The sequence below is a fragment of the Cyprinus carpio genome, chromosome B24 (genome assembly GCF_018340385.1).
Source record: "Cyprinus carpio isolate SPL01 chromosome B24, ASM1834038v1, whole genome shotgun sequence".
Lineage (NCBI taxonomy): Eukaryota > Metazoa > Chordata > Actinopteri > Cypriniformes > Cyprinidae > Cyprinus > Cyprinus carpio.
Window position 1 is genome coordinate 13,515,808 of NC_056620.1, and position 27,641 is coordinate 13,543,448.

The 27,641-nt window shown below is 35.8% G+C and overlaps 1 protein-coding gene and 1 long non-coding RNA gene across 2 annotated transcripts in view; both read left to right on the forward strand.

Annotated features, from left to right (window-relative positions):
• Positions 1 to 27,641, forward strand: part of LOC109082430 (vesicle-trafficking protein SEC22c-like) — a 166,843-nt gene that overhangs the window by 44,755 nt on the left and 94,447 nt on the right. The gene's annotated exons all lie outside the window — the stretch shown is intronic.
• LOC122142321 lies at positions 12,400 to 14,545 on the forward strand. The gene is made up of 4 exons (XR_006158529.1): positions 12,400 to 12,635; positions 12,735 to 12,877; positions 13,151 to 13,254; positions 14,486 to 14,545. It is a non-coding gene; the product is annotated as an uncharacterized LOC122142321 (long non-coding RNA).

Genomic DNA, 27,641 nt, shown 5'->3' on the forward strand with positions numbered 1-27,641 from the left:
AGAGTTTTGAGAACACAGTGGATGTGGAGGACTATAATGTAACAAGAGCTCGTTCAAATACTGAGGTGCTTAACCATTCAGGGCTTTATAAGTAATAAGCAAGATTTTACAATCTATACGATGTTTGATAGGGAGCCAGTGCGGTGCTGACAGATCCGGGCGAATATGGTCATACTTCCTGGTTCTAGTAAGAACTCTAGCTGCTGCATATTGGACCAGCTGGAGTTTGTTTATTAAGCGTGCAGAACAACCACCCAATAAAGCATTACAATAATCTAACCTTGAGGTCGTGAATGCATGGATTAACATTTCTGCATTTGACATTGAGAGCATAGGCCGTAATTTAGATATATTTTTGAGATGGAAAAATTCAGTTTTACAAATGCTAGAAACATGGCTTTCTAAGGAAAGATTGCTATCAAATAGCACACCTAGGTTCCTAACTGATGACGAAGAGTTGACAGAGCAGCAATCAGGTTTTAGACAGCGTTTTAGGTTATAACATGCAGAGTTTTTAGGTCTTATAATTAACACCTCTGTTTTTTTTCAGAATTTAGCAGTAAGAAATTACTCGTCATCCAGTTTTTTATCTCAATTATGCAGTCCGTTAGTTTTTCAAATTGGTATGTTTCGCTGGGCTGCGAAGAAATATAGAGCTGAGTATCATCAGCATAACAGTGAAAGCTAACACCGTGTTTCCTGATGATATCTCCCAAGGGTTACATGTAAAGCGTGAAGAGTAACGGCCCTAGTACTGAGCCTTGAGGTACTCGATACTGCAATTGTGATCGATATGATACCTCTTCATCCAATTAAACGAAGTCAAATGACGGTAATATTAAAACCATTCAAATGCACTTCCATTATTGACCACAAAATTATTTTGCATAGTGGCGAACGCAGCACTAAGATTCAATAGCACTAATAGAGAGAGTTACAAATTACAACCACAATCAGATGATAAGAGCAGGTCATTTGTAACTCTAAGGAGAGCAGTCTCAGTACAATGATACGGTCTAAATCCTGACTGGAAATCCTCACGTATACCATTTTTCTCTAAGGAGGAATATAATTGTGAGGATACTACCTTTTCTAGAATCTTGGACAGAAAAGGGAGATTCGAGATCGGTCTGTAATTAACTAGTTCTTTGGGTCAAGTTGTGGTTTTTTGATGAGAGGCTTAATAACAGCCAGTTTAAAGGTTTTGGGGACATATCCTAATGACAATGAGGAATTAATAATAGTCAGAAGAGGATCTATGACTTCTGGAAGCACCTCTTTTAGGAGCTTAGATGGAATAGGGTCTAGCATACATGTTGTTGGTTTAGATGATTTAACAAGTTTAAACAATTCTTCCTCTCTTATAGTAGAGAATGAGTGGAACTGTTCCTCAGGGGATCTATAGTGCACTGTCTAATGCGATACTGTAGCTGACGGCTGAATGGTTACAATTTTATCTCTAATAGTATCGATTTTAGAAGTAAAGTAGTTCATAAAGTCATTACTGCTGTGATGTTGGGAAATGTCAACATTTGTTGATGCTTTATTTTTCGTTAATTTAGCCACTGTATTGAATAAATACCTGGAGTTATGTTTGTTTTCTTCTAAAAGAGACGAAAAGTAATCCGATCTAGCTGTTTTTAATGCTTTTCTGCAGGATAGGTTACATTCCCGACAAGCAAATTACCTCTAGTTTTTTTTTGCCTCCAGCTGCGCTCCATTTTCCAGGCTGCTCTCTTTAGGGTGCAAGTGTGCTCATTACAGGACATGGAGGTGCCTGCACCGTAATTTTTTCTCATAAAGGTAAGAGTATACATCACTCGGAACTGTAAAGGGTCTACTTTCATTTGTGTGCACTCACAATATCAACAAAACATTGTGCTTTTATAAAATAAAGGATACACTGGCCTACAGGATGTGCTTTCTGCATGATGGACCGAAACTCAGGGAATACTTGCCTCACAGACTTGCTAAATATATCTATATAAAGCTTTAAATTACTACTTTAAAACGAAATAATTCAAATCAAAAACAAGACTCTTTTTACAGATTTTATAAAATCTGTAAATACAGTAGGTGGACAACCAGAATGGGTAAATACCGCAGGGCCGCGGCGTTAACTGCAAGTCAGTCGCAATTTAAAATCAATTGCGAAACTGCCACCAGGTGGCGCAAAGGGACGGATTGCAAACTGGTTTGTAAACAGAGATGAAAGGATGAAGTAAAACAACAATAACATTATAAAATAACATTGTAACATCCTTAAAAACCATTAGAAAATTTACAGTGAGTTAATTTCAAGACGTGGGATAGTCTTAGGCTACAGTCTACTCATCAAAAATTTAAAGAAAGACCTTTACACAAAGGCTCTTATGCATGCTATTGTTATTTAACATTCATTCCATATCTAGGCCTATATATTATATATATGTATATATATAATATATATATATATATATATATATATATATATATATATATATATATATATATATATATATAACGGATTAAAAAGCTAAATGTTTTTTCATTTTGGTTCGTTCTTGGTAAAAAAAAAAAAAAAAAAGCCTTCGGGTTCCATATGCAGAGCGAAATGAGAATGGAAATAATTCTTATTAACTCTGCTATTATTCTTGATTTTTCAAACTGCTAACACTTTGCAGTTTTGAATTATGCCTTTACTGTGTGACCAAAAATTGAGTATTTTCTGTTTCAGCTGTTTGATCGCGCTGGTGCATCACGTACACATATTCACTGGAAACAGTGCAGGCGTTTACCGTGCCAGAAGGCGTGAGCAGCGGTCCACTTTGGCATATTTTTGCTAATTTTTTTTCTTTTTTTTTTTCGACGGTACTGAAACATGCGTGAACTACAAAGCATATTTTACCTAATGAATAATAGTTAGCCTCAAATGGGCAACATCACGAATATGGAAACGTTTGGATTTGTCCCGAATGAGAGAGCCCAACCAACCTTACCTTATGTTTCGCTTTAAATTATTATTACTTTTTAATTTTATTTTTATAGCTAAGCCTATATTATTATTATTATATACTGCAATTATATTTATCCATTAGAATTATATTGTCAGGGACCAGTCAAGCTCGGTCCCATCCATCTCACAACAATCACGTTCACCTGAATACTAAGTAACCCACACCTGTTCACCATCAGCAACCTCGTCACAGAACCAGTATAAAACACTCACCACAACCTCAGTTCACCGTCAAGCCTCCAACAGGAACGGACCATCGAATGTTGTCTCAAGAGCATCCGAAGCACTGCAGATTCTACAACGTAAAGTATACTTACCTTTGAACACTAACCTCTGTGTCATTATTCCACTGTCTCCAGAATTCCTGAGCACTACCCAGTGGCCAGAAATCCAGTGTTTTTTTTTTTTTTATTTTTTTTTTTTTTTTCTCCCCCCCATTCTCCTGTGTTGTCTCTGAGCCTGCTTGAAGTCTCCGTTTCTGAAAGTGATCTGTGGAAGAGACAAGTATTATCAATCTGTGACTGAGTGGCATTGACATCTGCTAAAGACTTACTCACCTACAAACCCTGCACTGAGTGATTTGCACCGAACCTGCACCTGAAAACCTTGCATACCTCCCTTGCCTTCACCATTATTGTAAATAAAGCACTGTGTTTGGATTCACTCACCTCTGGCTCTTGTGTGTGTGTGTGTGTGAATCTTCTCTTAACATTATAAATAACTTCTTAATTAAAATTTAAACGATTTGTAAAGTGAGGGGAACTAAAAATATCCTGCTGGTACATTATTAGTCCTGCTGTTGTTATTTCTGAATGTAATAAAATGCTATTTTTTTTTTTTTTTTTTTTTTTTTTTTTTTCTCTCAAAAACATAACTTATTTTTAGCTGTTTTAAAAAAAAAATATGGCGCTTAATCGGTTAAAATGTGTTACTGTAGGTTAACAAATTTACATTACTATTTACAAGTTGTGTATGGTTTTTATCCAGTTTTTTTCTATTTACAAGTTGTGTATGGTTTTTATCCAGTTTTTTTTTTTTTTTTTTTTTTTTTTTTTTTTTATTTTTTGTCCATTGCATCAATTACATTAATAAACAAAAGCCTCCTACCCCCTAAAAATTGTGCATGCACATTCACTTCGTGCACTCTGGTGCTGAACCTGCCTCCCGCGTTGCTCAGCTGTGGAGGATTTAAAAATGTTTGATATAAAGGTTGCTGTCCCATTTTATACAGGAATTGTTAATTTTTTTTAAATCAAATTATATTGTTAGTTTCATGGTAACATGTAATCAAGGTCTTGGGATTCCTCTACAAGATAAATTCATTTAGGCTATTTAACATGCACTGTGACATTTCACCCGTTTCAACTTGAGATTCAAACTCCTTGAGATTTTAAACTCTGTTTAAAAGTATAGAAATTCAAGTTGAATCTAGTATAAAAAAAAAAGCTTTAAATTGCTTAAATTATTTCTATGAATTAAAGTAGCCTAACTTAATGTTATCACTTTTCATCATATAATTTTTTATAGTGTGATAACGAGCTGTATTTTTCCACCACTTAAAAAAACAACCAACCACTTTTCTTTTCTTAAATCAAAAATTCAATCCAAATCTCCTACAAAACAAAACAGTTTTTTTTTGTTTGTTTTTTTTTTAAGGCGGGTGCCACTATGGAATTACATTTGCTTCTATAAAAATGAACGAAACTTTATAAAACTGAATGTAACTTTTTCAGAAACTATCAAAAATATGCCATTACAAAAGGTCACAATCCAATCAGAGTAGATCACTGTTAAGCCCTCCCCCATGAGAGGTTTGTGTCAAAACACCAAACAAAAAGCTGCGAAGCGTAAGCGAAATCTGGAGAAGGGTCTGTCTGCAGACTGCAAGACAGGGGCGTAACTTGAAAGAGGCGTAACTTGACGCAAGAGGCGTAACTTGAAGTTGTCCAAATCACACAGAACCACGCGAGATGTCAAAACGAGATTTTGTCGGGGTGCATTCGAAACCGCATACCCTTTAAGTAGGCACTTAATTTCAATAAGTACTAACTTAACGAGCACTAAAAGAGTACATACTCTACAGCCTGAATGCGTATGTATGAAGCATGAATGCGATTTGGATTTCATCATCCGCTATGTTGATCATGTGACCTACGAAGTTAAAAACAAGCGCAAAAACTTAAAAGATATGAGTGACAGGTTTAATTAATGTAATTGTAAGTCTCTTGATAATGATAAAACTTGCCAATGTTGTGGTCTTGTTGAAGAAACGGCTGCCTTTTTATTTTGTGATTGTAGTATAGTCAATACTGTTAATTTAAGTTTTTATATCTTTAACTAATGTGATCAAGTTTTATCCTTCAATCATTTGTTTACCGTTTTATGGCATTACGATTGTTCATTGTTAGATATAACCGTCTTACCCTGATCTTTTATGCAATTATAAGTTTGCCAATTATACTAAAAAAGAGGGACAGGTGCACTACCACCTCACAGCATCACTAACTCAACAATCCAGTACAGTTTCCCTCAACGACTCTGCAGTGTCTGCACAAAGGGTACGTCGATCAGCTGCTCAAAGATCTCACCTTTGGAGAAGAAAAATGAAATTATTGTCTAAAAATTTAAGTATTTCTACTCGAAAATTAACATTACCCCATAATAAATTGCATCTTTTGCCCACCCCAACACTTGCATGCAATAATAATGATAAATGCCAACCAATTATTATATAAATTTTTTTTCTTAAAATGACATTTTAGTAAAAGAAGCAAAATGTACATTCTGTCGTGACATAGCTATACATGAATATACACTAGCTGAACAAATGCAGTCAATGTGAATACATCAATTGTCAGTCAAGCAATTAATACATGAATGGATAAAATATTTATATTTTATTTACTGACAACAAGAAACATGACTAAATTATTAAAAGAATGTATAAGGGTTAAAGACGTTAAGATGTCTGCATCAAAATAAATTTATAAAAGTGATTTTATGTCCATAGAAAGCACATTAAATGTAATTAAAGTGTCTAATTTTAAGGTTTCAAATAAGTTTTTGGAGGATAAAAAAGTCAAAATTTGGTTTAAAATAATGTTATACTGTCATTCAGTGTAACACAGTATTTATGTAAAACTTCAAACAACATGCTTATTCTAATGTGTACATATTAAAAATATAAAAGAATAAGGGAGCATATTAAATTTTATTGCGTTTTAAATGAGTAAAAAATTCTCACTGACCAATGGGCAAAACCTAGGATAGTGGCAAATTTGAAAATGTAAAATTACGTGAAAGTAATTAGTCTTTTAATATGTCATAAATTGATTTTTGTTGTAAATATGCCTGACAAGACTGTTACACTGAATGACATTTTAGTGGGTGTCTTCTGTAAATCAGGGGAAAATGTATGATATTTATTTTTTGTTTAGAAAAACAAAAACAAAATTGCAATTAAATTAAACAGAAAACTTTTTAATTTTTTTGGGGGGACAACAACAATTTAAAGCAGCATTACACTTATCATTTTTATGCTTAAACCCTTTTTCGTCTTTGACCCATAAAAGTTAGCATCACAATAAATGCATACATGTACAAGTCAACAACATATGAAACAAAGCTTCATTCAAACTCTCCATGAGCACCACTACTACCTGGAAAACATTTACAGAGTTTACAAGTACATGCATTGATTTATTACTTTTGTAGGGGGCTAAACCACTGAACTGGTTCAAAACCACCAGTGTGTCCTTGAGCAAGGCTCTCTTCTCCAGGTTGATCAGAGGATTGTAGGCCTCTGTAATAAGAGCACTGTCAATCACTTCAGATAAAAGCTCCATCACATTTTTACCAAAATCAAATCCTCAGTGTCTTTTGGTCTTTCTCTAGATGCTCTCGCTGGCTCTGAGGTCACTGAGGATGAAGAGATCACAGCAACATCCGGCTCAGATGAGACAGTAAGATCTGCAGTGATGGAGCGTCTCATCTGTGTCTCTGGACCATTTCCAGGATGCTGCTGTGGACTTCTCCATCCTCAGTGCACACACCAGTCTGCAGACATTTCAGATCCAACAAAAATACACAAACACAGTACAAAAAGTCATTACTTTATTCTTTTGTTTCAGGTCTTTCCTTTTTTTCACCTTTCTTTGCAGGGTCTGCTCCACCACAAGAGATCTGCAGCAAATGCACAGAAATCAAGAATCAGAAAAGTTCTGTAATAGTTGTTTAAAATTACATTAAAATAAACTACAACTTAAGATTTAAAATGTTTCATTTATTTTTGTACTGTACTTACACAAATCCTTTGATGGCAGCATTTCTTCATCAGTGTCTCTGCAGCAGATAAACACACGTGTGTCTCATCTGTCCCTGTAACATCCAGACAAGAGTCAGTCTCCTCTCTGATTTATCTGCTCAATATTGCATTTACATGTTGAGTTAGTAACTGATGTAACTCACTTTTTATCCAACAAAAATGTTCCTTAAATTATCAATAGTGCAAATGGACAAAAAAAAAAATATATAACTTATGTTTAGTTTGTTTGTTTACATGACTTACACTCATCTAAAGCAGTGTTGACAAAAGTGAATTCTACACAATATCACACACACATCAGTCAGATGCCTGTGTCATGTATATTAAATGAGCTTATCTGCAATACTTATCAAACATTATCCTGTCAGATGATAAATAGACATTTAGTAATAGTCTTCAAGATGTATATATGGTTTATGCAAATCCACTTTTGAGTCGTGTACTATATAGAGCTCTCCTATTAGTTATGCAGCACAATCAAAAATATGCTATATTATTTAGTTCACAGACAGATTGAACCAGGATCAGGCCATAGTTCAATTAGTCTTGACTAGACTTGTCTGTGAAATGGGGATAGCGTCTTTACGCCTTTCGCTTATATGTTGCTGACTTTACACCTTAGTTTTAATAGATTATTAACTCCAAAAACGATACCACTTTATGAATTATACACTTCAATTTAAACAATTATTTCGGGAAAAAATATATTCTCACAGTTGTCTCTCGGCAGCAAGCTGTCATATTCTTCTTCTTTCCAGTTTAACGGCGGTTGGCATCCAGCTTATTGGTGCATTACCGCCCTCTTCTGTTCCGGAGTGTGGATCAGATAATAGGTTTTCCTACTAAACGTACACATCACTCACATTGTCCCCTAACATTAATATCCACACACACATCATGCATCAAATCCTGCCTAAAACCCCTGCTTTCTTTAAAAACGTAATCAATATTCTACTCTGTGCCCTATTTAAAGCGGCCATATTGCCAACAACATCTCGTTTTAACATTTCGCGTAGTTCTGTGTGATTTGGACAACTTCAAGTTACGCCTCTTTCAAGTTACGCCCGTCTTGCAGACTGCAGACGTACACGCTTGGCTCATTTGCGCGAAACGCGCCGCAGGTTGTCTATTCGCGTCTTTGCATTGACTTAACATTGAAATCACTCGCGCCAGACGCTCTATTCGCGTCTGGTGTGAACGCACCATGAGTGTGCAGCTGGGCCTCCGGGCCTGCAGCTTCATAATGTTGGTCCGGGGCGTGCGGGGCGGCGGCTTCTTCCAGCGGCTGCATCCTTCTCGTTGCCCTCGGCTATGAAGGGTGGATTCTGACAGATCTAAGGCTTAGCAGGAGAAGGAAAAGGAGCAGTCGACCCTTCCGTCGCCGTCAGTCCGTGTCCATTTTTGAATGGGATTGAATGGGAGGGCAGACGACAGACCCGCTGCGACGTCACGGCGATGTCACTGTTGGAACCAATCATAGGCGGCGACGTGACGACGGCGTACGTAAGAAATTTATCAAAAATAGTACGTGTACTAAGTACGTCTGAACTAGGTACGTAGCCGTAGATGACGCCTGATATATACGTCGTCTCAATATACGTCGCCTCACATGACGCCTGATATATACGTCGTGTCAATGTACGTCGTCTTACACGAAATGTAAAATTTGCATTACAGTGGATGTATTTGTAACAAGTTATTACTGTTATTTAGATATTTCCCAAAAAGTGGTAATAGTGCATAATAATTACTGCATAATAGAGTCTTTTATGTTTGATAAATTCTGTTTAGCTGTTAAGTTGGTGTTGAAGTGAAGTAACTTACAGCACATCAATGTTTAGTTTGCTTGGATGCTACAAAAAGTACGGAAACACAGAGGATATGCATGATTTCTGCTTGAATCACATTTCTTTCTTGTTTCCTTGTGATCTCGACATAAAAGAGTGTAATTTTAACAGAAATAAAGTTGTATTTATATTATATATTCATTAGACATTCGATCTTTAACATTAAATGGCCTCGAGAACAAAGTCGTTCTAAGCAAACATGCTTAGGTTTATTAATTTATCATATTTGGGACGCTAAGGCTGTGATATTAATGTTGTCCACTAGATGACGCCATGGGATTGATTTTAACCCAAATAAAAGAAGTTTTTATTCTTATGAATTGAAAAAAAACGCGAATGGTTTACTAAATTTGGATAACTATGGTAAACTGACAGTATAGTTTATAATTACAGTACATAGAACTCTTTGAAATGTATATTTATCATTAAATTTTTTTTTACTTTTATAGACCTCAAGACAAAACATCTCGATAGGATTAAATACAAACCCATATTTAATGTTTATTTGATTGACAAAAGTGCAAAAAAAAAATTCAATGTTTTCACTGACTAAATAAACAGTAATCTGTAAATATAAGATAACTGGGACAGGTTTCACACTGTGTCAAATCAACTTTCCTTTTAATTTCAATGTTCAATTGTTTGTAAATCGAGGACAATAATTGTTTCTCCTTCAGCTGCTCATCAGACTGTGGTCATCATTGCCTGAATGTCCTTTTCATGATGGGTCATACATGTTCAATAAAGGAGACAGATCTGAACTGAACATTCACTCTGTCTACCGTGCTGCTGTAGCACATGCAGAATGAGAGCTGGCATTGTCTTGGTCTAATAACCATGGACTTCTCATGAAAGATGTAATCTTGATGGCAGTATGCGTCTCTGTACAATGCCAATATAATGCCTCCATGTCTGTGTACCCTCACACATTCCAGTTACCCATGCCTCTTGTTCTGATAAACCCCCATCCAATGAGAAATGTTAGCTTTTGCATCTATCACTAGTAAAAGTCTGGAAGACCCCATCTGTCTTTCATTTTTATATCTCCCTTATCTTACACACTCAGTTCAGTTCACGGAGCTCTCTTTTACCAAGCTAATGAACTGAATCAGGAGTGTTAAATAAGAGAGACATGCAAAATGTGCATAGCAGAGGGTCCACATGACCAGGACTAAGAACCACGCCTAGGGATAAGCAATGAATGGAGTGCACCTGGCATGCAGAATTAGCTCCAACCCTAATCAAACACACCTGCATTTGCCAAACAGTTGTCTTAATTAAATTTATTAAGCACATCAATATTTAGATTTTTAATTTAAAAAATCCTTTAAGATTTTTTTATCCTCCAATGTGTGGATATTTCTTGTCGAAGTGAATTTCTCGCTATATCAGCAGTTAGTTTTGTGGCTAAACATTTTGTAAAGCCTGCATTTTTCTGAATTTTACCATTATCTGTTTCCAATAATATTCATTGTGTTTCACTGTTATGTGGAACACATCTCTTGCAACTCAGTCAACAAACTCATCTGCAAAGTTCATCTGTTGACTTAAAGTGCAATGTTGAAAACATTTATATATATATATATCTATATATATATATATATATATATATATATATATATATATATATATTTATAACGCCAACACAAGATTCCATCAATATAGATATGCAAACCTTGCTCAATCACTTGGGCTGCTGGCGCCCTCTGTAGGCATTTTTATAATACATATTGTACATAAGTTTATTGTTTAGATGAACATTCCTTTATGTATTTTAACAGTGTTCAGTGAAACCATAGATTACTCGCTTTTAATGTTTTATTTAAACCAATTATTGCCTCTTCGTTACAGATATTTTAAGTCTACTTTTAAAGATTTACAGTTTAAGCCACTATTTCAAGTCTTTTCTGTATTACATAAAAAAAAAAAAACAGTAGATTGCTCATTTAAACCAAAATAATCGTTAGTGACAGCCCAATTTAAAGTGTTTCAAAAATGCACCTGAATTTTTAATACACTTCTTTAACAATTTTATTAAAATACCTTTTCATTACCTTCTCTTGACCAAAATTATTTAGCTCAATGGTTGATATGCACATTTTATGGTCGACATGACTTGGCAAACCAGGACAACTGTGAGAACCATACCAGAGTGTTAGGTAAAAATATTAACATAACCAATATATCAAAAGTTAAACCTCAGAATGGCACATATCAGAATAATGTTTAATAATTAATGAGTGTGAATTTATGTTGATGTTATTGTGAAAATACAACTAATTTTCAGCTCTGCTGATGGTGTATCATTTGTAGTAAAATAATGTAAAACCCAAAAAATTATTTAATTTAACTCTATTTGAGGTATTTGGTGTCACAGTCTGTGGAGGTGGCGTCTGTTGAGGCGGCGTACCCTTCTGACACGCAAAAGTACACGACTGTCAACTTCGGCAGGTAATCCTGTCACATTCCACTAGCCATACTCGGCGCTTGAAAGGATTAAACGACCCGGCATCCTGGCCCGACGGCCGTGTAACTGGTGCGGTCTTTGTCCGGACCGCGAGTCCGGCAGCTCACATCTCTGGCGGCGCGGGAGTCCCTCTTCTCATCCTTCCTGGACCCACAAGGACACCAGCGTGCATGCACGGGGAAGAGACCGGTCTCCCGAGGAGAGGCGCGCTCGGCATTTAAACAGCGGTGATGAGGCTCCATTTGCGTCAGGTGTGCCTCACCACACGCCGCCAGCCCTCCCTGGCTCTTCCAGCGCCCCGCCTCTCTCACCCACCCAATCCTGTCGGGAGCCTGGTGAAGGGCGGCGATTAAGAGACGGGGTGACGATTTAATTAGGGGGGAGGCAGCTGACTCCTTTCAACACCACAACTTCAGCCACATCTGTCAGTGTGACTGTTGGACTAACAATAGGTCATGAATTTTTTAATCTAAAGTTTTTTTTTTCTTGTAATGTGATCACAGTTCCATGTCTTTCAACACCACAACTTCAGCCACATCAGTCAGTTTCTGCTAACTGACAGAATCAAGGTACACTAAACACACACACACACACACACACACACACACAATGTATAAATTATCTGACAAAATGTATTTGTGACTTGTTTTAGGAAGTGTGATTGATCCACAATCTCTTCGAGATGGTAACTATTTAATTTGATCATAATTATTCAATTATTATTATTTATTGCTGTAGTTCGTAATGTCATTTATGTTTCAAAATAAATTCTGCACAGAAATCTACAAGTTATTTGAGAATTTAGAAAGAAGAATAATGTTGAAACTGGACCAAATCCAAAACAACATTACATCAGTGGTTGAAACAATGCAGCAATCAATGAACCAGCCAAGCACCTCTGTGTCCGATCTCACAGAGGTGCTAGAGAAACCATGCAAGACTGTAGAGGAATTAGAGGAGTTGTGTGATAAGCTGAAAGATGCTGAATTTCGAAAGAAGATGGTATGTGCCTTAACACAAGCAACATTACTGATTTTTAACCTATGATAATTTAAAAACATTTTGCTCTTGTGTTTAATTACTGATTGTTGTTGTTTGTAGATTCGTTATCTGTGTCTTCAGAGTGGAGGGAGCTTGGGAGATAAAAAAAAATGGAGACAATTCCTTATGGGGATATTACAGTTACAAAGGGAGAAAGGGAAAACTTAAATTTCAGCAGCTCCTCATCAATGATGTCATCATACGTAAGTTTCAAAACTTGCCACTAATGACTAATAATCTGTTAATTAATCTGTCTGTCAAAATATTTGGATTGTTAATAAATTGTAAATAAGATTTGGTAGGTTGTAAATGTTGTTCCTCCTTTTCAATGTAAAAGTTGTAAGTTCTAATCAATACATATATTATGTATATTCATAACAGAAATAAGATTAATGTTTGATGTTCTTAGAATAGAACTTTGTCATTCTAATTTCTAGTTTTAATTGTAATAATGGTGATCTCTGTATTAAATCAAGGTGCCTGCAGCAAGGCATACCCAAACCAAAAATCCCAGAGTGTGGAAGAGATGATTGCTGTCACCCTAAAACATGCCCCGGATCGTGAAAAAACAGTTAATCAGGTGAGTGCATTATGAAATGTAATTCTATAAGTTATAAACAGTCAGACAAAAAAAGCACATTTATTAATCTCAGACAGAATGTGATGGATGGACAGACTAACAAACAGACAGACAGACAGACAGACAGAAGGACAGATAGATACAACAATATGTTACCTTGGACCACAAAACCAGTCTTAAGTTGCATGGGTATATTTGTAGCAATAGCCAACAATACATTGTATGGGTCAAAATTATTGATTTTTCTTTAATGCAGACCTAAATGCACAACTTAAGCAGGGTTTTGTCCTTTGATAAAAAAAAACTATTTTTTCATGGTAAAGTTGACTTTTGCATGGAATTGCCCATGATTTTCTTCTTGTGCGCAACACAAAATATGATATTTTGAAGAATGCTGGTAATCAAACAGTTTCTGGACGTCATTGACTTTCATAGTATATTTTCCCCCATATCATAGAAGTCATGATGCTTAAGATGTATAAGTGTGTGTGGCAAAGTCGTTATGGAAATTAAGCTTAATGAGCTCACCTGCATACATCGAATGACCTTTGCATTTACACATAGGCTAGGCTACACAACTTTAACAGATTTTTCCCACTTTAAGGTTTGAGTGACTGTACACGCCAATGTCACACTATTTTCCTAATTAATGTTGTTCTGTTGCTTTGACACAATCTGTATTGTTAAAAGCGGTATATAAATAAAGGTAATTTGACTTGACATTATTGTGCCATATGAAAAGTGAAAATGCGCGCGTAATCGAGTGCCAAAAGTTACACTTCAGTGTCTTTACGCTGCAGACAATAAGCATAAGAACATCGAAGATCATAAAAAACAATCAGCCACAACTTTAACAGATTTTTCCCACTTTAAGGTTTGAGTGATTGTAAACGCCAATATCTTAGCTAACAAAAAAGGTCCCCAAAATGGCCTCATGCGAATGTCCCCTGGACGTCAGCGTCTAGGGTCCCCTTGACGTCGAGTGGACGTTCACAGGGACGCTCACAGGACGTGCAGCGGCCATTCGGGACGTTTAGGGGACTTTCGCTTTAAGTCTTCTGAATGTCAATTTAATTTACTTGATGATTACCTTTACAAATTAAATTAACAGGTTAGAAAAGATTAGAGTGGATGCTTTTCAGTATTAACGCAGAATTTTGCTGTGGTTTTATTGAAAGAAAACATTTTAAATATGTTTTATGACATGAATGTGTTCCTTTCGTTGTTTTAGGTTAGAAACCAACAGGAGCTACCATCAGAATAACGCAGAGACACAGCTGCTTTGCTTGACAAAAATAAAAATCATTTTTTAACAAGGAAAAAAAAAAAACATTTTTAATTTGCTTAAGAGTTATGTCATTTAAAATTGAACCTGTGTGTTGTTTTTGTAGCATTGATCTTTAGATGCAGTTGTTCTCTTTATTTTTGCTTAATTATACATTATTCATTTTAATTAGCAATATTTATAATATCTGCTGATTATATACTCGAAAATGTATTAATACCTATATACTCGAAAATGTATTAATACCTATTACACTTGAAAAAAGTGTAAAGTTGAAATTAGGAAAAAATTAAGATTACCTCAGAAAGCATTTCTAGCCCACCCCAAACACTTATGAACAATAATAATGATAAATGGTGACCAGTAATTATATATTTTTTGTAAAACAAATTGTAATTTGTTTTGTCATATGCCATCGCTATGCATGACTTCACTCTAGACAGATGCAGCCAAGATGAATACATCTAAATATTCAGTCCAGTAATGAATGAATGCATGTGTTAATGAAACAATTAGGCTAGATTTTATCTACTGACAACAACAGGAGACATGAATAAATGAGTAAAAGATTAAATAAAAGTAACCATCACAATAACTAAATACACGCTAATAACACACGAAATAAAGTTTTATTCAAACATTGTTCTGTTTTTGAAAGTTTACAGACGTGAACCCACATCTGTCCATCACGTCTCTCACTGCTGCAGCCAGACTGAATCTGATCATGGATGGGACAGAGACATCGAGGCTTTCCTTGTCTGAGTGCACAGAGAGGATGAGGAAGACCATGATGAAGACACTGAACCACACAATCTTGAACAAGAGCAGGAGAACAGGTGTGGGACAATCTCTGTGTCTGAGCACCACTACCTGTAAAAGCACCACTACTCTATGAGCACCACTACCTGTAAAACATTTACACAGAGTAAAACGCTTTATATCTCATGTTGTCAGCATTATATTTATTGCTAAATTTAATTTCATATTTACATTTACAAAATATTTACAATAATTAAAATAAAGTACAACTTAAGATGTAAAAGATGTTTTATTGATGACTGTAGTGTTCTCACTGAGAGGCTTTGATGGCAGCATTTCTTCATCAGTGTCTCTTCAGCAGATAAACACACGTGTCTCATCTGTCCCTGTAACATCCAGACAAGAGTCAGTCTCCTCTCTGATTTATCTGTGATATACTGCATTTACAGTAACTCGCTTTTTATCCAACACAAATGTTCCTCAATTTATCAACAATACTAATGGTCAAATGAAATAGATAACTTATGTTTACTACTCTATGTAGATTTGTTTGTTACATTACTTTCATTCATCTAAAGCAGTGTTGACAGTGAATTCTACATAATAGCACACACACATCTCTCACTCAGATGTCTGTTCATGTTGTGATGTGCTCATCTGCAATGCTCTTAGAACATGTTCCTGTCTCATATTAAATAGACATTTAATCGTCTTTAAGATGTATATGGTTAATGTAAATCCACTTTGGAGATGTACATGTGCTTACTGGAGCTCCGCTGTTCGCCATACATAAAACGTTTATACAGAAAAAAAAAATTACAAATATACTGTAACGTTACTGGCTAGCACCTTTACACCTTAACAAATCAACAGTTTACTCTACAGTGGCTCAACAAATATGATTTTAACACACAGGAACTGTGTTTTGGTTTATAATACTCACATTTATAAACCCTCGTTGCTGCTCTCCTTCACGTTCGATGAGGACGTATCCTCTCGCTTGGCATCCTGGGATTGAAAATTGTGCATCGATGAACACTCCAGAATCTGGGCTGAAGCAGTAGGACATCCGGGGATTTCTCGCCTACTGTTTTATGAATACTGAGGTTTCGAACGTACTTCTTTCTTCACATACTCTTTTTCCCTACTATATAGTAAGTAAGTAGGCATATCAGAACGCAAATTAAGTATACGTACGTCCGAATCTCACAAGAATTAGTGCAATTCTCGCCTAATCTTTTATGAACACTGAGGATTCAGACATACTAATTCGCTCGCCTACTGTTTTTTGCATACTATATAGTATGTGTGACTGATGACATCAGAGGGTTGTGATGGTTGACTGAAATGTTAATCCAGGATCACTTATGCTTCATTTTTCTTTCACTGCAAACATGTTCTTTCTTTCAAGCAACTATTTGGTGTGATATTTTTACAATCTATCCTTTGGAAATTAACATTGGACGATAATAAAAATGCGAATAAAACAAAAGTTAATGACAAAGTTGTGACTTTATAAACATTTGCCAGTCAATTTGTGTAGAAAATACTTCATACATCCACTAAAAATCACCAAAACACCAGCTGATGCAATCACATTAAGCAAAAATAAAGAACATGAACATTAGTGAAAAGATTCTGCAAAAAAAAAAATCCTTAAATTAATGTTCAGATATATAAAGTGTGCCTTAAGTGTCTAAGAAGTTAATTGACAGCATTTTACAGTATGTCATACACTGAAGATAAATCAACATAATACAAGTAACAATACATTCATGCTTATGACAGATGCTTTTATTGAAAGCGATTTACATTGGATTCAAGGTGTACATTTAATATGTGTATGTTTTACAAGACTGTGCTCTGCAAAAAATGAAAAAAGCTTTATCAAGATGATTTATATCCAATTTAAACATGACATAGCAATATTTTGGTTAAAAAGAATGGTTAAAAGCAACATTTCAAAGCCTTCTACTTAAGCTCTTCACTCCCACCGTGATGAAATCAGATCATGCTCTTTAAAAGCAAGGCTGTGGACTTGTGTTTATATCAATATGTTGACCATGATAGTGCACAGGTAGATTCTTCTCACATTTAACAATTATGTACATTATATTTGCCTGAAGTACAGTTTCCAATGATAAACTGTGGTTCTATTCCCTTAGAGCTTTTAACAATGTACACTTCAAAGAGATCTGTACTTTTGGTATAGTTCTTTTTTTTTTTTACCAGAGCCAGTACAGATTTGTTTGATATTTTCCTATCTGCTCTTGATGATGATTGTGTTTCAGTTCTTTCACAGAGTTTATTCTTCAATAAATGCTTCCTCCAAGAAAGTATATCCTTGGTATTAAACCGAATAGGGAGAATGTGTTTTTTCTAGAATTCAGTAAAGCTCTGACAGTCTGCTGCATCACTGAGAGCCAGAATGAAGAGCAAGAGAGGTACCACCGATCTCATCCTGAGACAAACAGGAGAAGAGTAACATTTATGTTTAATATTTTTGAAAGAAGATTCTCTGCATTTTTCTTTGATAAACTGTCAAAAACATTAATATTGTGGAATTCCAATTTAAAATCATTTTGTTTGATTATCAGATGTTTAGATGCAATTGTTTCTGTGAGTCAAAGTTCATTATGATTGGTCATTACTCCAGTCTTCAGTGTTACATGATCCTTCAGAAATCATTCTAATTTGCTGATTTGATGCTCAAGAATCATTTCTTCTTGTTTTTTTTTGTTTTTTTTTCAAAGCTGAAATTGCTTGAGCTGCTTAATGAAATGTGGATACAGTTATACAGTGTTTTTCATTGTATTCACAAATCAACAGAAAGTCAATTCCATAACAAAAAATGCACAAACTTTTAAACAATAGTATACATTTTGGGGCAGTTTTCTGGACAGGGTTTAAATTAAGATAGGAGTATGCTTAATCTAGAATAGTAAAACAGTAAATTAATCTATTACTTTTCCTACATATTTTTTTTAACAAAAAAAGTGGTAAAATATCTATTTAGAAGTCTTAGACCTTTCCAACGATATATAGTTTGTCATGATTAGATTATGATTTAATTGTAAAATAGTGATGTAACCTTAAGCATCCCACCGAGGGGACGGGTGACAGTTAAGAAATTAAGTTAAATTAGAAGAAGTTCAATAAAACATCTTCATTGTATTTCTACAAGCAGAGGAGAATAGCCAAACCAAAAAGAAACAAAAAAAACACAATGTAACATTTATAAAACTGTACACAATGGAAAGCGCACATGTGACTGAGGCTATAGTGCCATCTAGTGGTCGCTGATTTCTGTGGCTCAGCTGTGTGTGGATTGGGCAAGACTAAAACGGCGGAACGAAAGTCTCAAAATTAAAATGAATCAAACAGAATTGACTCAGAAGAGACATGAATGAATGCACATGCGTCGCCTGATCCACAAATGCACATTTTAATCACTACATGCACAAATTATGATAATTTAATACAAACTTAAACATTTGTATTCACAAATATGTCTCTATTTGCTGCGAAATGCTACACATTAATGTAATCCTTAACTTTGCACACAGCGGTTGAAAAGCTTTCGTTTCAGCATAGTGACGCACATTTGCTAATTTTTCAAATCGTGTACACATTCATGAATAGCACTGGGCCATGTTTGTTGGTAGCTGTGTGTGTGACGTGAAATGCTGTAAACCAGTGGTTTTCAAACCGGTCCTGCAAGCACCCCCATCACTGCACATTTTCTGTGTCTCCCTTATCTGTCACACCTGATTCAACTCATCAGATCATTAGTAGAGACTGCAAGTCCTGAAATGGGTGTTTCAAAAAAAAAGAGACATACAAAATCAAAACTTATAAACTTCCTCCAAACACATTGTAAAAAACCACTGCTGTAAACTGTGAAAATGAAGTCTCAAAATCCAAATGAACCGAACGAGATCAACTAGAACTAGACGTCAGTTAATGCACGTGTGTCACCTGATCCACATATGCACGGATTCCTTTTTGCGTGAGCAATTTATGATACATTAATGGAGAACAGAAAATTTTTATTCATGACCATGTCTGTATTTGTACACATCACTGCACAATCATTTAATCCCGAATTTCACAGACTCAAATTGAAAGGCATGTGTTTGTGGTTAGTAAGATACATGTATAAAATGTATGCAGAACATGGATAATTTGCGAGCATCTATTAATCATTTTGAGTCTACTTTCATCCCATACTAGTCAGACGAGCATGGAAAAGCTACCGCAGCCAAATGAGCTTCAGTAGAACAACTGTGAACTGCGGTCTGATGAGATGTAGTTCAGACTATAAGTCAGTAAAACACACTTTCCTATGAGCATACATACCTAGCTCTGTCGTCAGCTAATTTATAAAATTACCAAAAAGGTGATTAAAGCTGCAAACTGTGAATTTATACGCATCACACAAGATCGTCTCTCAAATGCATACTAAAATATATTCTGCAATTCGAGATCTCAATATAAGGCACAAGCTGATATGTTTTTTATTTGTAATTTAATGCACAAATAAATGTAAGCACGGTGCAATTATAATAGAAAATATGCAAAAATGAAACCATTTAAATGCATAAAATAACTCATTTTATATTCTGGCATTTATATCTACTGCTGACTTACGGCCTTTTTCACATTTTTATCACTATCTGTGTTGGAGAGCAAGCATTGCGAGTTTTGAGAAGCTGAATGAGCAATAAAGCTATAGCAGTATCTAATTCACATCTCAATCTCAATTACAATTAAGTACAAATCAGTCACATTCACTCATTATTAATTGATCTAATTCACAAATATTTCAATTACAGTTAAGTAGAAATTAATTGTACTCAGTTGTGTTTTAGGCACTAAAACAGACCAATACTTTATAATCAATCACATTTTTATATTGAAATTTCATGCCACCCCAGACTGGTTGCTGGCACTTCCCTAGCCACCCGTATAAAAACATCCTGGCTCCACCGCTGATAGCAAGGGCTTTTTAAATAATATAATAAATAAAAGGAAAACAGAATAGAAAAATAATAGAGCAAGTTAGTGTTAGAGTTCTTTTTGCTTGTGTTAATTGTAAAATAAATGAAAATAAACCAATACAGAAAACAAAAATATTATAATTTTTTTTATAGTTTTTTTTTTTAAGAAAACAAGCAGCAAATGAATAGAGTGCAAGTCTAAAAGGGACAAGTGTGTTTTTTGTTGTTGTTTTTTTTTAGGAATATAATTAGAATAGAGAGTGCTAGAGTTAGAGGGTCAAATAAAGATGGAAGAGATGTGTTTTAAGCCGATTCTTAAAGATGGCTAAGGACTCAGCTGCTCAGATTGAGTTGTCGGGTCATTCCACCAGGAGGGAACATTTAATATAAAAGTCCATAAAAGTGACTTTGTGCTTCTTTGGGATGGCACAATCAAGCGATGTTCACTTGCAGAACACAAGCTTCTAGAGGGCACATAAGTATGAAGTAATTATGATTCCTCATTGAAGTAATGAATTTAGGTAAAGGGGTGCAGAGCCAGTGGTGGTTTTGTATGCAAACATCAATGATAAACATAAGAGACAAAGAAAATAATAAAAATAAAAACAAAAACCAGAACACAACTAACAAGAAAGAAAGAACAGTTCCCATTACTACCCATGCCATCCTAGGGACATAGTCACAAACACTAATGGGACAATCAGTAATCACACTTGGCCTACTTAACACGTTATTAAACTATGCTATCAAGGTAGCGAAAAAGGGGAGACCAAATCTTATCAAACTGATCCAGTTCGTTGATAAAGAAAAAATGAATTTTCCAGATGTAATAACCTAATCATTTCATCCAACCGCATTTTAACAGTAGGGACATTGATGTTCTTCCAAAACTTAAGTATTAGCTTCTTTGCAATAAGAAGTCCATAAGACAACAACTGTTGTTGAGATTTTTGAAAAGTAATATTATCTGAGAATCCAAATATCACCACAAGTGGATCAGGCTCTAATTCAACATGTAATATTTCTGACAAAGTTTTAAAAATATTAGTCCAGAATGGAGTTAACTTAGAGCAAAGAGCATAACTATGCAAGAGTGTGGCTTCCTCTGTCTGACATTTATCACATATTGGGGAAACATCTGAAAAAATTCTATGCAGCTTTGTTTTAGAGTAATGAAGTTGATGAATAATCTTAAATTGAATAAGGCAATGCCGAGAATTAACAGAGCATATGCAAACATCAATGCCTTGAATTTTATGCGAGCAGCTATTGGTAGCCATTGAAGTAATGAATTTAGGTAAAGGTGTGCAGAGCCAGTGGTGGTTTTGTATGCAAACATCAATGCCTTGAATTTTATGCGAGCAGCTATTGGTAGCCAGTGCAACTTGATAAACAGAGTTGTGACGTGTATTCTTTTTGGCTCATTAAAAATTAATCTTGCTTCCGCATTCTGGATTAATCCTAGAGGTTTGATAGAACTGGCTGGAAGACCTCTCAAGAGAGCATTACAGTAGTCCAGCCTGGACAGAACAAGAGCTTGAACAAGGAGTTGTGCAGCATGCTCCGAAAGAAAGGGCCTGATCTTCTTAATGTTGAATAAAGCAAATCTGCAGGACCGGACAGTTTTAGCAATGTGGTCTGAGAAAGTTAGCTGATCATCAGTTATAACTCCATGGTTTCTGGCAGTTGAAACATTTGCCTATCATTTGTGGTCCAGCTTCACCTACAGAAGAAGTGAGTATAAGGATTTTTAATGAATCTTTGCAAATCGCCTTTCCTAATAATGTGCTAATTAGCAAGTTTCACGGTGAAACGGCAGATGCTTTTATTTGTACGGCTAAAGTAAACTTTAGTCTCTCTGAGAGCAGCTCGGAAGAAAGAGGCGGGGTCAGCAGAGCTCATTAATTTAAAGGAAAATGCTATAAAACGACTTGCTCTGAAAAGAGCTGTTTTTGATGGGGAAAAATTAGTTTTACACTACCATTGAGAAATTTTAGCCAAACTATGTTAAAGACTTTTCATTAAGACCCTAAAGAATCATATCAACTTGTGGAAAATGGGCATCCGGTGACCCCTTTAACAGTGCAGATTTATTTTCACAGGCTTCTTTGTTCATAGCTACCAATCATTTTGATATATAAAGACTGGAAATACAACGTTAATCTGAAGTTAAACCTGCCTCCTGGTAGTTTTAATTTAAGGCTCAATTTAGTACTGAAGTAGCTCTAGTCTTCCTCCAGGAAATCATCCTATTAAATCTGGACTAGACTAAGTCTAAGACTACTTAAAACCATGACAGAGAAAACAGATTTGTTTATCTGGTTAGGACTAGGCTTAAATCTCTGTGCCAGGAAACCGGCCCTTGGACAATTTGACAGAAATGTTTACTGAATTCATTATAATGTGCAACAATGTCATAAAATAATGTCAGTTTTTTTTTTTTTTTTAGTTTCTAAGAACCTAAAAACTGCAGTGTGTTATTGAGTCTCACTTCCCTCTTCAGTAATGGTAGGTGTTTTTTGCTGCAGTGTAAAGTTTAAATGTGTGTGAGATGGTTTTAACAGTTTTTCTTCCCATGCAGGCAGTTTGTGATTGACATCAGCATTTTCTGCAATATAATAATGCATTATATAATGGCTATATTGTGTATTCTGATTTAGCAAAAAAAAAAATAATAATATATATATATATCATCTTAATATGAAGAGTCCTCCAGACAAGTTGCACTAGATTAAAATGAGAGTAGTAAATAAGATGCAGTAGCATCGAAGAGTATCTGAACTTCAGGATTGTACAGATGCAGATTTTACCTTTGCACTGTTCTTGAGGTTGTGTAAATGAGAGCTTCTCGCCGAGTCTGAGCTGGAGTTCATAAAGCATCAGCAGTGGCAGAGATGCTTTCTGGACTGGTATTTATTGGGTTGAAAAGAGGGAGCTGTAAAAATACACATTGTTTCTAGGAATATACACCACAAACATTTCTTGTCATCAGGGAAAATACTTTAAGATTATGGAGCATTTGAGGCAGCTTTACAGAAAGGACATTTAGATATTTTAAGTGACTAAAAGGAATTTTTCAACTGTATCATGTATCATACATTGCAGGTGATCAAAATTGCTCCACAAAAAGAGCACTAATGATACATTAATGCTTTTGGCAGATGCTTTTATTTGTAAGCGACTTACACTGCATTTAAGATTTACATTTATCAGTTTGTTTCATGATACCAAACTGGGCTCTGCAAAGAAATGCTTTTTGATCCAATTTAAACATCTATGGGGCAGACAAAAAGACTGAAAACAACATTAATCTGAAGTTAAACTTGCTTACTGGTAGGTTAAATTTAAGCCCCAATTTAGTGCCGAAGTAGCTCTAGTCTTCCTTCAGGAAATCAGCCTATTAAATTCTGGACTAGACTAAATCTAAGACTACTTAAAACCATGACAGAGAAACCAGATTTCTGTTAATCTGGTTTAAAGGGCCTTTTTAGTTTAGGACTAGGCTTAATCTCTGTTCAGGTATCCGCCCCTATGTGGCATAGCAAAATTTTTAATGAATAAAACATTTTAACAACATTTTAAGCCTTCTTTAGATTTTCACTGCCACTGTGATGAAATCAAATCATGCTGTATAATAGTTGGTTTCTGGACATTTGTTCTTTTCAATGTGTTGATTTTGTCCTCACCTTCAACACTTACACAGTATTTGACTGTTCTACATTATTCAGTTGTACACTTCCATTAAAACATCTCTGTGGTATTGTTAGTAAGCTTATAAACATGTTTGAATTATCATGATGCTTGGAAAGTGTCCTATTGAGATGAAGCAGAATTTACAAACCCGATTCCAAAAAAGTTGGGACACTGCATTCTGTTTTTATTCACAATTTGTACAATGATGTGGAAGTTTCAAATTTCAATATTTTATTCAGAATACAACAAAGATGACATATCAAATGTTTAAACTAAGAAAATGTATCATTTTAAGGGAAAAATAAGTTGAATAAGTTAAATTTCATGGCATCAACACATCTCAAAAAAGTTGGGACAAGGCCATGTTTACCACTGTGTGGCATCCCCTCTTCTTTTTATAACAGTCTGCAAACGTCTGGGGACTGAGGCGACAAGTTGCTCAAGTTTAGGAATAGGAACGTTGTCCCATTCTTGTCTAATACAGGCTTCTAGTTGCTCAACTATCTTAGGTCTTCTTTGTCACATCTTCCTCTTTATGATGCGCCAAATGTTTTCTATGGGTGAAAGATCTGGACTGCAGGCTGGCCATTTCAGTACCCGGATCCTTCTTCTACGCAGCCATGAGGTTGTAATTGATGCAGTATGTGGTCTGGCATTTTCATGTTGGAAAATGCAAGGTCTTCCCTGAAAGAGACGACATCTGGATGGGAGCATATGTTGTTCTAGAAACTTGGATATACCTTTTCAGCATTGATGGTGCCTTTCCAGATGTGTAAGCTGCCCATGCCACACGCACTCATGCAACCCCAAACCATCAGAGATGCAGGCTTTTGAACTGAGCGCTGATAACAACTTGGGTTGTCCTTGTCCTCTTTAGTCCAGATAACATGGCGTCTCAGTTTTTCCAAAAAGAACTTCAAATTTTGATTTGTCTGACCACAGAACAGTTTTCCACTTTGCCACAGTCCATTTTATATGAGCCTTGGCCCAGAGAAAACACCTGTGCTTCTGGATCATGTTTAGATATGGCTTCTTTTTTGACCTGTAGATTCTTAGGGAATGGCACGGTGGATTGTGTTCACCGACAATGTTTTCTGGAAGTATTCCTGAGCCCCATGTTGTGATTTCCATTACAGTAGCATTCCTGTATGTGATGCAGTGCCGTCTAAGGGCCCGAAGATAACGGGCATACAGTATGGTTTTCTGGCCTTGACCCTTACGCACAGAGATTGTTCCAGATTCTCTGAATCTTTGGATGATATTATGCACTATAGATGATGATAACTTCAAACTCTTTGCAATTTTTCTCTGAGAAACTCCTTTCTGATATTGCTCCACTATTTTTCACCCCAGCATTGGGGAATTGGTGATCCTCTGCCCATCTTGACTTCTGAGAGACACTGCCACTCTGAGAGGCTCTTTTATACCCAATCATGTTGCCAATTGACCTAATAAGTTGCAAATTGGTCCTCCAGCTGTTCCTTGTACATTTAACTTTTCCGGCCTCTTATTGCTACCTGTCCCAACTTTTTTGGAATGGGTAGCTCTCAATATTTGGTATGACATTTCAGAACGTCTCACTTTTCACTTCACAACATTTGATATATTATCTATATTCTATTGTGAATACAATATAAGTTTATGAGATTTGTAAATTATTCCATTCCTTTTTTACTCATAATTTGTACAGTGTCCCAACTTTTTTGGAATCGGGTTTGTAATTTATTGCTTTGATCAAAGCTGAATTTTCAGCATCTTTCCATTACATAAACTGCCATGGACTGTAGAGAAAATAAGAAAGTTTGGGTCTTAATTTAAGACTTACAGACTACCCTATAATAAAAGGTTCATTCCTACAGGATTACCTCACTTCCTGTGAGAAATATGTGTAGATCTGTATACACAAGAACAACACTTTTCATTCTGCAAGAGAAGAGCAGCCATTTATTTGGTGACGTCCCAACACTCAGTGGTTGAATAAGGGGGGGCATGGGGGCCCATCAGGACTGCCTATGCTAAGGCCCGGGATCTTGTGCAACGCCCCTGGTTATGGACAACGTTTTTAACATCAAGCCATAAACTTGAGCTCAGTACTGGATTAGCATCTAGACATGACTGACATTCTGCCTTTCCAGGAACTTTCCTGAAGGAGAAGCATGTTCTGAGTGTACTCTTCACAGCGCTCTGCTCTTCACTGCTCCATGACCTCCTTGGAACTTTCTTTCCTGAAACACAGAACCAAAGGTCAAACTAAACAAAACCTTACAAACTTGCTGCTAAATGTATAAAGAAGCCTCACTCTATAATCACAGGTTTCATTACTAGCCAGGTTTCCATCCAAGTATTGGGGCTGGAGCTGAACTCTGCACTACACACCACAACAATTCCCTATATACTACATGTTCTTGGCCACATCAAACTGCATGATTGTTGCTATATGCAAAGACTGAGCATTTTACTGTACTAATCCTGATTATCCTCCACTTGATTGCACACTATTTTCCTATTTAATACTGTAAAGCTGCTTTGACACAATCTGTACTGTTAAAAGCGCTGTATAAATAAAGCTTACTTGACTTGACCAGTCATGTTTATGAACCCTAAAATGTTGCATACATGATGATACAACCCATGGGTTTCATGAGCTGCTCCATTGTGCTGCTGTCTTTTGATATATCCTATTTTAACAATATTACAGTAGCATATTTGTAAAAACAGTAAGCACTAAACTGGTGAAATTTTTCTATACATTATTAGAAATATTTTGAGTACACAAGATACAATATAATTTGTGATATATTTAAAATTATGTCCAGAACTTGCTAAATGGCAGATTTTTTGTGAAACAAAATTTGTGACAATGCACATCATTTTAGCGGTAAAAGACCAACTGGATGGAGACAGGAAGTTTTGATTCTGTTGATAACAAAACTGGATGGAAACTTGTCTACAGACAGATATCAAGCTTGTCAGGGAAGCTGTGTGCAGGTTGTGTAAGTTGTGCAGAAGAGCAGCAGAGTGATCCTCATTCTTTACTTGAGAACATCTCTATAATGTGTTGATTGTCTGGAGAAGAGCGCTTGACAGTCTTCACTGAGGAAGAGGGTTCTTCATCTTCATTCTCTGAAGCGTCTGGAGATCACAGCAGTTTAAAAAAGTTAAATTACATGCCAAAACTTCATGTTGATAAGATGATAAATGAACAGACATATTCTACAATAACATGTGTAACTGATCTACTGACTGCTCACCCGTTTCTGTGACGCGACGCTTGAGCTTGATTGTTTTCACTGAGGTTGTCTGTCTCCAGGTAACCATCTCACCACGTCCGGTTTCCAAGTGTTTTATGTTATGATAATAATTACCCTGGTTCCGAAGCTGTTCAAGAAGAATTCTTCGTTTCTTTGACCGTTTGGGAAAACTGAAGGCTTTAGCAACTTCTGTTTCATTGGAATGACTTCTTTCAAGATGTCTAGCGATCTTGCCTTGTGCCTTTTCACAGTAGACACAGTACTGTTTCTTGTTCCACGTTCGTTTGCCTTCAGGACCTCGCTGACTTGTTTTGATTGTCATTTTTCTTGGACTTTTTTGCTTTGCCTTCTTGACCTTTTAAGATTAATGAAATATTGTGTCTTTTACAGTCTTTCGAT